General features: G+C 39.2%; 1 pseudogene; it reads left to right on the top strand.

Moving 5' to 3' along the window:
- The first annotated feature begins 5,252 nt into the window (after window positions 1–5,252).
- Window positions 5,253–9,254, top strand: LOC105288605 (annotated as a pseudogene).
- The last annotated feature ends 1,909 nt before the right edge of the window (window positions 9,255–11,163 follow it).

Here is an 11,163-nt window from a genome sequence, read left to right as displayed (position 1 = left end):
AAAATACGAATGCATGAATATACAATTCATATGTACAGATATAGTTTAAGTTTAGAATTACATTTAGATTTAGATATCTAACTTTTTTACTATTTGCTTTCTTTTCTGAATAGTTTAGTTGGAAGTTAACAGGGCGGTAGCCCACACCTTATTAAGTTCCAAAGAAGATAAATTTTAAACAAAACAAAATGAAAATAAGCTAAAATAAATGCTAAAATTCAAATTGCATTTTGCCCATTGGTTCCCAAACTGGCTCCCCATACAGGAAGGTGAGGACAGATGAAGAAAAAGAGGAGGAGATCGGCAGCTTTAGAAACTTGACCTGGTTGTGCATACCATACATGCTGGCTAGAGGAGACAGCACTGACAGGCATGAGGAGATGGACTAGAGATGGGATATGCCAAAACAGGACACCACCATCTCCCCTCTCTCAATGGTACAGTTGCGTTCCAGGTATAATGTGCTTCAACAGGTTCCTGCTCTCCCACCTTGTCTGTGAGCCCCAAAGCTAGAAAAGTAGTGGACAGTTACATGTCCTTCTCTAACCTAAGTTCTTCTTCTCACTTTCTAACTTAAGCTTTCGCCTCCACTTGGGCATCAGCGGCCAGCCAAGCTGACCACAGTAAAGATCTGCCCACTGCAGCAGCCATTCCTTTCCTTCCCTTGCCACAGTGAACTGTGCAGTTCCTCAAAAAGCACATTAGACCAGCCAGCATTTGGAGGGCATCCCTATACTTATGCAGCAGTCCACAAGCATCTAACGTAAACAAGCATCTACACGTATGTGGGCCATCCCTCCCCACAAAGAGGTCAATGGCCAACTTGGGATTCCTCCTGTCGATGCCTCTTTCTCAAGGCCCATTCCTTTGGTCTCCTGACTGGCTCACCAATTGTTGGTTTGCAAACTGGCCCTTGTACAGGGAGGGCAAGAAGAGACCAAAGAAAGAGGCAGGCCACTCCAGGATGGTAGGTGGCAGGTTTAGCAAGAAAGTAAACTTACTTATGATGTTTGTCTTCAGTGGCCCCAAGATATATAAATCTCTGCAACCTGCCACCAGAGTCTTAAAAATTTGTATAGAGGCCTTAAAGGGGTTCAATCACATATACCGTGCAGGTCCAGATGGTTTCAACAACACATTGCTCTCTCAAGGCTGAGTCTTTGAAAATGGCCCCACTGTGTGAACAGTGGGTAGAATATACAGTCTAAAGACAGAGGAGGAGTGAGGAGCATCTGATTGCCCAGGTCAAACTCAAGGGTCAACAAGTGGTCATATCTCCTCAAAGACTTCCTCCAACATTGCCAAAAAAATAAATAAAGTTGACATTTTAGTCTCCCTGAGACAAAGCAGCAATTTAAACTTTTTATGTAGGTTGGAGGCTTTATATAACAATCCCAAGTTAAAATGGCCCAACACCTATACACTCTTCCTCCAGAAACTTGGATTGGCTGAATTTTGGTAGCCTGATTAGCTGCAAAGTTTCTTAGTCCAGAATATACTAGTTTTTAAAGCAAATAGATATGTGAGGTTGACATAGCAATCTTGTTGTTCTGGAGCAAATTATAAAATATTTTATAATAGAGTGATAGTAAAAACACCCATTTCTCTTTATTCTATATAAACCCTGTCTCAGTTGGTTTGGGGTTTAATTCACATATTACTTCAATAGGAGTTCAGTATAGAGGTTTTGTCTCTTACAGACTACATCTACTTAGGAGGAGGAAAGAATAATTTTATCTGTGTACATTTTTTCTGTTTGTTCATAATTTGACTGCAAGTTCCTTCAAGTGAAGGATTATTCTCTTTCCATCCTTGAAAATATCTTCCACTATGCCTTATATTTGAGGAATCTGCCCAAATAAACCGAATCATTGGATTCTACCTTTTAAAAATCCATTGGCTTAAAGGAGTATTTACTAGTCTCTTGGGAAGATGATTGTTTTTGACAGCAGTTGGTAAATTATGAAAAATGAGAGAAATCACCAGGATGAGAGACAAAACTATGAGTCAAATATATTTTGGCTCCAACCAAAATATCCAGGAGAAACTGTATTGGCTTTATGGGGAGCCACTGGAACTAGATTTCATCTCCTGTCTTGAAAGAGAATCTTCATTTCTACAAACATGAAGAGAGTTAGTGCCCTGGTAATACATTAGACTCAACACAACTGTGCTGGTTGCAAAGAAATTTATCCATGTGGTGAAAGAAAAATTGTGAAAGCTAGATAATTTAAAAGGTACCATAGATGCTATCTAGAATACAAACCTGTAGACTTATGTATAAATTCGGTTAACTTAAGTAACGACATGCTCAAATGTCCAAGTAACTCCCACTCTATCAGGTAAAATCTAATAAAATCTTGGTTTTGCTTTCAGAAAATAGCTTAACAAAATTCTTATGGGAACTGAGACTCTGATGTGATTTTTATGTAGTAATTACCTACTTAAAATAGTATTCCGGCTTTCTTTCATAAGTTCAAAAATAATCATTACAGAACAAACTTACATAGTTAAAGGTACATATCACCACATATTAATTGTGTTTTAATTTTGTTAAAATACATACAGATAAGCACTAAAAATAATCATGTGACAATTATTACTGCTTTTATTAACAAATGATTAAAATTTAAACTGATGTTAAGTCCTTCCTCTCAATATAAGTTCCTCAACCATCAAGCATTCAGATACCACTGTCCACATAAAATCATCCAATTAACACACTTTTCTTCCCCAGTATCCATTTACTGATCAAATAAGCATTTGCCCTTGACTAAATGATTACCTCTCCAATTTCCTGGAATTCTAGACAAACTAATAAATTTTAAGGCTTTTTATTTTAGAAAATTTTAGACATATACAAAGTAAACACAAATTATTAGTGCAGGATAAGGAGTCTCTGATAAGGTAACTCCCATTGATTCCCAGTCTTACTTGATAGACCTGCAAGTCAGTCCTTAACCCAGCATCCCATTTCTTTTTGTCCACAAACTTGTTTGTTATTAGAATTCCAAGGGATAGAGGAACAAGTGATGCTCTGACTTCCCCTCAACTCCACTCTGGGATTTCATTCTGCAACATTCTTCACCGATCCTCACACGCAACTCAATCTCTCTTAATCACAAGGAATTTTTAAAAATGAGATCAGAGAAAAAAATGGCATAGATGATAGAGGCTCTGTTCATCCCTCTGGCAACCAAATCAAAGTTGTGACAGAAACAAGAAGCAAGCAGCAAGGAAAAATCTCCTGAAATCTAAATGCACAAGCCATACAACTAGGAAGAAATCCAAGAAACCACCCTGCAACGGCAGAAAGTAGGACCGGGCGAGGAAGCAGGGCTTCCTGGTCTTGAGCAGTTGAGTGAGACCAAGGCTGTGTGCAGGGGGTACCAGGGACTTACAGGGAGACATTGTCGGAGTGAGGGCCAAGTCAGACTTGTTCTGTACAGAAGTACCAGCGTTATCCATTGTTTCCTGTTGAACCCTCCCCGCTCCCAGAGCATGGACACAGTGCCACCATAGCCAAAACTTCATTAAACTGGATAACAGAGGTTTCTCCACCCAGAGGATTCCCTGAAACCTCACCCTCCCAACTCGTGGTCCCACCCAAGCCACATCCAAGTATATCCTCAACTACTCAGGTGCTCTTAGCTGAGCAGTGCCTAGACTCACACTGGAGGCAGCTGGCCTCGGTTTCTGGTATGGCCTTATGAGGCAACTATAAACACAGCATCTGTGAATTGCTTGCTGAATCTTAACAGGTGGCCCTGGAGGGGCAGAGGCTCAGGCTAAATTTGGCCTGCAGCTGAACCCCTCTCAGGATTGTGCCACTGGACACCTACTTCACAAATCTGCACTAATAAGACTGGGAGACTTAGGAGTTTTGCTTAGTATATAGAAATGAACACTGAAAGGCAGCCAAAATGGGAAGACAAAGAAGTAGAAACTATATGAGAGAAGAGAACAGAGATCCAGATATAATGTAGTCAAGTAATCTAACAGATGCAGAGTTTAAAACACTGGTTATAAAGATGCTCAATGAACTTTTGGGAAGGTAGATAAATTCAGCAAGAACTTCAACAAAGATATAAAAAAATATAAAAATGGAAATGGAAATTATAAAAGAGAACCAGACTGAAATGAAGAATAAATTATCTGAGATGAAAAGTATATTAAATGGAATAAACAAAGGAATAAACAAAGTGAATAAAGAAGAGGATCAAATGACCTATCTAGAGGGTGGGAAAGCCAAGGACACTCAATCAGAATGGCAAGAAGAAAGATGCCAAGACTATAAAAATAATTTAAGGAACATATGGGACACTTTTAAAGGTCAAAATATCCATCTGATCCATGTACCTGATGGAAAAACAAAATGTTGAACAGCTGTTTGAAGAACTAATGATAGAAAACTTCCCTCACCTGGTGAAAGAAATGGACATAAAACCCCAGAAAGCTCAGAGAATCCCCAAAACCAGGGATCCAAAGAGGCCCACACGAAGACACATCATAATTAAAATGCCAAAGTTTAAATACAAAGAAAGGATATTAAAAGCAGCAGGAGAAAAGGAGATAGTTACCTACAAGGGATCATCCATAAGACCGGCAGCAGATTTCTCAAAAGAACCTATGCAGATCAGAAGGGTTTGGCACAAAATATTCGATGTGATTAAGACCCAGGATCTACAACCAAAAATAATTTATCCAGCAAAACTATCATTTAGAGTTGAAGGACAGATAAAGCACTTCCCAGTCAGAAATAAACTAAAGGAATTTATTACCACCAAGCCAGTATTACAGGAAATGTTGGAGGGACTTCTTTAAGAAGTAAAAACATATATCAAAAACAGGAATAAAGAGACTCACTTCAGATTAAAAGACACACAGACTAAAAGGAAGGGGATGGAAAAAGATATTGCTTTGATGGACCTAGAAGGTATTTAAGTCAGACAGAGAAAGATAAACACTATATGATTTCACTTATATGCAGAATCTAAGGAATAAAAAGAACAAACTAATCAAAAACAAGCTCACAAATATAGTGGAAAATTTGGTGACGGACAGAGGGGAGGGAGGTTTGGGGGACTGGGGAATGGGGTGAAGGGTTAAAGAAGTACAAATTAGTAGCTTACGGATGGTCATGGGGATGGGGAGCATGGCAGAGGGAATGCAGTTAGCATTAATACGTTGGCTAGGTGGAGGGTCAGGGAAGGAAGGGAGAAATTGGGGGGATCGTTTTATGAACTATATTGATGTCTAACCAATGTACTGGATACTTGAAACTAATTAAAATAAATAAATTTTAAAAAAATGAAAAGCAACTCATTTCATTCCTTCATTCACTCACTCATTCACCAGCTATTTGTGATTATGTATCAGGAACTGCAACAGGTAGTGGGGATTCTACACAGAAATTGGACATGATTTCCATCCCACATGGAGCTAATAAGCTAATTAGGGAGAACAAAAGATAGGCGATTACAATGAGGTGTGATAAGCACTATAATTGGGACATCTTACTCTTGAAGTGGAGAGGAGGACTCTACAAAGACAGGTGGAGAGGCTGAGTGGCCAGGGAGAATTATTTGGAAGAAGTGTTATCTAAGCAAAGATTTAAAGGGTGATTAGAAATTAACCAGGCAAAGATATAAAGGGAAAGTATTTAAAGCAGAGAGAAAAGCACATACAAAGGCCCAGATATATGAGAGCTTGGTACATTTTAAAAAAAATAACCAAAGTTTAATATGGGGAAAGGGATTTGGGGAGAAAATAGGGAATAAGTGAGGCTAGGAAGATAATCAGGGATAGTTTCTGCAGCACTTTATATTTCAAGTGAAGGGAGTTTGGATTTTATCTTGAGAACAATGGGAACCATTGATGAATAATAAGCAGGACCATAACATAACCAGGTTTGATTTTAGAGTGATCGCTCTTGCCACATGTGAAGAATAGACTGAGCAGGAAGGTGGGAGGAGACAAGCAAAGGACAGGGAGACTTGTTAGAGGCTCTAGCAGTACTGTAGGTGAGAGATGAGGGAGGCTTCCTCTGGGGTGGAGGGAGTGGAGATGGAGACAGGTGGAAGGATTCAAGGAGTACTGTGGAAGGAAAGACAATGAGGTTTATTGAATAGTTAGTTCTGGGAGGAGAAAAAGAAACCATGATGCTCAGCTTCCTGCTTAGCCAAAAGAGTAGTACCATTTGCTGATAGAGTCCACATTGACGTCCAGTGTCCCTGGGATATGTCAGTAGTTACACTGAGTCTTGGATGAATAAAACCAGATTGGATAAATGCAGATCACAGGAATCATCATGGAATTGTGACGGCTGATGGTCATTTGCCCTATTATTTTTAAGTGTCCCCTATTTGGACATTTTCCCTTTTACCATAGGTTACCAACCTGATGAAGGGGAAGGGATCCGGATTAAGAATCAGGAGACTTGGGTTCTTGTCCAAGGTCTGCCACCCAGAGGCTGTATGGCCCTGAGGAAATCCCTTTCAGTCTCTGGGTTTCATTGTCTGCAGAATAACAAGATTAAAATGATCCTCAAGTCCATTTCAGTCCATAACATTCTATTGTCATGGTTCCAGTTGGTTCATTCAAATTTACTCTTCAAAAATAAACCGTTAGTAAGACACTGAACAAAAAAAAATGTCATAGACAGCAAAACTCCCCTTTTTTGATATCAGAAATACTTTTTAAAATCTTTTTGATAGTAAAAAGGTATCCTGATTTAATACTGATCTCTTGGTTTGGTTATTCTGGCAATATCTGACGCTTTGTCATTTAGCTTTTCCTGCTGTCTCACACAGGTACCCATAACACAGTACCTGCATAACACAGTACCAGAAATTTAAACCCCTAAATTTTTAATAAACAAGAAAATATCAATAAACACTTAACTTTGAAAATTATCTTCCCATCTATTTTCTAGTATTATTTTGAGTTACAATAAAAGAACAAAGAAAAAGAAAAGCAGTTTCCAACTTGTTTCATTCCTTCTGGAAGACTATATTCCAGGTCTCATTTCTTGATAGTAATTTCCTTTGCTATTGTGAGTCCCTTGCAGAAAATATATCTGAAATAGCTATGGAGACTGCTTCCTTCCATGGTTACATGGTCAGTAGTAGCAACCCAATTCGACAGGAAATAAAATCAAAGCAAATTTGCTCTCGCATCTAAACTCCATGACCTGTAGAATATTTCCATTGCCTTGTCTCATGCCACCTCAACACAGTAGCACAATGCCTGGCACATGATAACAAGAGCTGTCATCATTGAGTCTTTTGTAATGCCAAGCACCGTACTATGAGCTTACCATACATATCTCAGTTTTCACATCTATCCTCTGAGGCAAGTTTTATTATTATCCACATTGTACAGATGAGGAAATTAAGGCTCAGAGAGTTAACTTTCCCAAAGTCCCTTCACAAGTAAAAAGTGATAGAGCCTAGGGCTCAAACTCAAGCCATCCGATGTCAGAGTTTGAGCCCTGACAACTGGTCTCTATGGCTTCCGTGTAAGCAGTCAATGAGTATTAGAGTTAAAAGGATGGGTAGATGCATGGATGCTGTCATCATTTCCTCCCAGGACAGCGTGTCCCCACTTCCCTGTTTCTGTTGGTCCACACTGTAGTCCTGACAACCTATAGCTTAAGAGTGCTTCCTACCCTATATCCCTTGACACAGTCCACACATCAGATCATATTCTAGAAGCAATAAGGTCTTTGCTCTCCAGAGCTTACATTCTAGAGGAGGAGGCAGACAATAAATGAGCAAACGAAGGACTTGCAGGTTGTAGAAAGTGTTTGGAAGGCAATAAAATATGACAAGAGGATAGTGAAAGTGATTGGAAAAAGAGCTATTTTCATTTGTCTTATTAATGTTCTTTCCTCTAGCTATTCCCACTGCCAGATCTCAAAAAGAAGTCCAGATCTTGGAATCTTTATTCTCACAATAGTCTCATAACTGGTCTCTCTGCTTTCAGGTTCTTTTTCCTTTGTTTTATCGTGACAACCTCTTTAGAGTAATATTCCTAAAATGTTACTTTGTCATCGTGCTTTTTGCTGTACAATAGGTTTAAACATCTGGTCTTACAGCCAAGTCCCTCCAGCATTTGGTCTCATTTTACACACCCCAAAACATCTTTCTTCAACAAATGTATTTGAATCATCTATCACGTGTTAGCCATGATACATACCTCAGCACAAGCCACCTGGTTATTTTGGCCAAGCTTCTTGAGTCCCCTACATATTCTGTGCTCATTCCCACATGCCTGACACCAGAATAGTCTTTTCCGCTATCTACCTATCAAACTTTCTTTGTCATTTCGAGGCCAGCTCAAGTTCCAGTTTTGCAACTAAGTTTTCTCCATTTATGCTATTCTGCACTAATATCTTTTTTTAAATCACATTGGTTTCCATAGCTTTCTATTGCTATGCAATACTCCCCTATCATCACATGAATGTGTCTGTTTATACAACTGGGTTGACTGAAGGCTGTATATTTGGTCAGGACAAATTCCCTAGTGTCAATAGTCACAACAGCAGCAAAAATGTGTTTGAAACTTACCATGTGCAAAGCACTGTGCTAAGTGTTTTATACATTTTATTACTCCTCCCACAGCTTTACGAAGAGATCACCCTTACTGCCAGATAAGGAAACTAAGGCTTGGAGACATGAAATGACTTGTGTAAAGAGACACCATTAGCAAATAGCAGAACTTGAATTTAAGCCTAGAGTGTGTAGTTTTAAAGTCTGCAACCTAACCTCTAAGCCATGCTGCCTGAACACAACCCTCCATGTTGTTTTATAATTCCTATTTGTAGCTGCTTCCTACAAAGACTCAAGACTCTTACAGGAAAAGACACGGTGCCAGGAGTGGTGTAATGGGGAAGAGGGACCATGTGTAACTCCTGTGCAGGGGTCCTTACTGTGAGGACTCAGTGAGGAGAAGCTGCAGCCACATCAGACCAGGAAGCAAACCTTCAACTGAGGAATGGGTAGATAAAAAGGAAAATACCTTGAACTCAAAGTCAATGCACAGGACAGCTGTGAGAGTCACTTCCAGGTGAAGATGACAAACACGTCAAGAAACTCAAAAGAATCATACTAGTAACATCAGGGGGATTCCAATGAACTTCCTCAGGTTTCTTCTTGAAGGTCAGTGGATTTGCTCCAAAAGAACTGGGAATGGAGGAAGGAGAGATGATGGACATTTATCAAGAACAAACAGCAAGCCATCCAACGGTTTAGACATTCTTTTAATTTTTTTCTTTTCCTTCATCCTTTTCTATTTTTAAAAATAGTTCTTTTATAATGTGATATTCAATGCTGAATTGAAGCAGATCTCCATTCTCTCAGAGTTTCCCTTTAAAACATCTGGTGTTTTGAATCTCGATGCATATTATTCATTTTCATTGGATTTCCCCTTGCTAGGTTCTTGGGATCCAACTCCAGCCTCCTTCACATTGCCCTCACCTTTTCTAGAACTGGGAGTTTTCATGCTTTTCTGGGATGGGACCAATGGGAATGCACCCAGTGATTTCCCCATGGGCCTAAAGTTCTGACCAGTTTCACCACTGGACCTTCTGTGGATGTCTCAGTTCGTTCAGGATGCCATAACAAAATACCACAGACTGGGTTGTTTATAAACAAATGTCTATTTTTTCATAGTTCGGGAGGCTGGAAGTCCAAGATCAGGGTGCCAGCACAGTTGGATGTGGGCCCTTTTCCTGGTTAGACTTCTTGTGTCCTTGCATGGACACAAGATGGAAAAGGAGAGGGATCTTTCTGGTGCCTCTTTTATAAGTGCACTAATCCATTCCTGAGGGCTCTATCCTCATGACCTAATCACTTCCCAGAGGCCTACCTCCAAATACTATCACCTTGAAGGTTAGGATTTCAACATACGAATTTGAGAGAGACAGATCCCAACCATTGCAGTGGGAGATGAAATTTTTAAGAGGACTGCAAGGGGAAAAGAAAAGGTGTTTCCATAACTTGAACATACCTTTAAAATCTGATGGTCTGGACTAGAAGAAGAAAAATCAGGTTGGAAGTGAGGAAGATAGTTCAGGGGTAATAATAATAATCAGATCCAAAGGTGTCTTTTCTGAAGAGACAACACATTTTAGAAGTTTTAAAAATCTTGTCAGAGGATCCCAGATAATAAAGGAAGTGATACAGAAGCATCTTCAAAAGAACACTGCCATCCTTGCATTTTTGGCCTGGGGATGAATTTTAAATGGTAATTGTCTATACTAGCTACTTAAAATAAGCAAAATATTTGTACAGTCTGTTAAATTTTTTAAAGCACCATGTAATAGGAGTATGAAATATAAATAAAAAACTAAAAATCATATAGAGGAAAGATGGCAATCAACATACCAAAAATTGAAATGAATATCAGGTTTAGTGTAAATCTCCCAGCAGCTAAAGCAAAAAGAAAATGTCGATCAGTTTTAAAGGTCTGAATTTCATGGCATCACCTGCCATAGGGAGAAAATTATTTCTGCTTTTATTTTCACACACACACACAAAAATGTCTTCATTGCCCTGTGTTCCCCAAGCATACATACAGTACAAATACTTTTGGAGACTTTAGGGGGTTTCCCCCTTATTTCTAAATATACAAACTCAAATATCATCCCAGGCATATAGCCCAATATCCAGTAGTCTATCAAGTTCAACATGTTAAGACTTTCTGATTTTGATTAAAACTTATACCTGAGAAATTCATGAATATACTATGTTTTCTTCAAGTCATTCCTAAATGCCTCACACAGCCATAACCAACATGTGCTAAGTTATTTAATTATATCCTAAGGAGATGAGGCTGGCAGAGTGTAAGGTGATAGCCTTGAAGAATGGGGTTCAAAGACAAATCACGCCTGCCCAGGAGCCAAGTCCTCACACAGACCCTGAATCCTAAACTAAACCCATTTAGCAATCTGAGAAGCAGCCTCTTCGAGTATGTGCCCTGCAATGGCATGCATGCCCTGAGAGGAGACAAAACCACTGCTTTGTCTCTTTCATGCACTATCAAGCTTCAATGAATGACATCCTTTTGGTCTTTCCTAGGCTGTTTTTAATAGGTTTAAAACCCTGAGGCTGCTGATATGTGATTATATAAACATATATTTTTTTCAAGATACACATTTTC

The sequence above is a fragment of the Pteropus vampyrus genome, unplaced genomic scaffold (genome assembly GCF_000151845.1).
Source record: "Pteropus vampyrus isolate Shadow unplaced genomic scaffold, Pvam_2.0 Scaffold1, whole genome shotgun sequence".
In the NCBI taxonomy this organism is placed as follows: Eukaryota; Metazoa; Chordata; class Mammalia; order Chiroptera; family Pteropodidae; genus Pteropus; species Pteropus vampyrus.
Note: the sequence above shows the minus strand (reverse complement) of the source record. Positions and strands in the feature narration are given on the sequence as shown.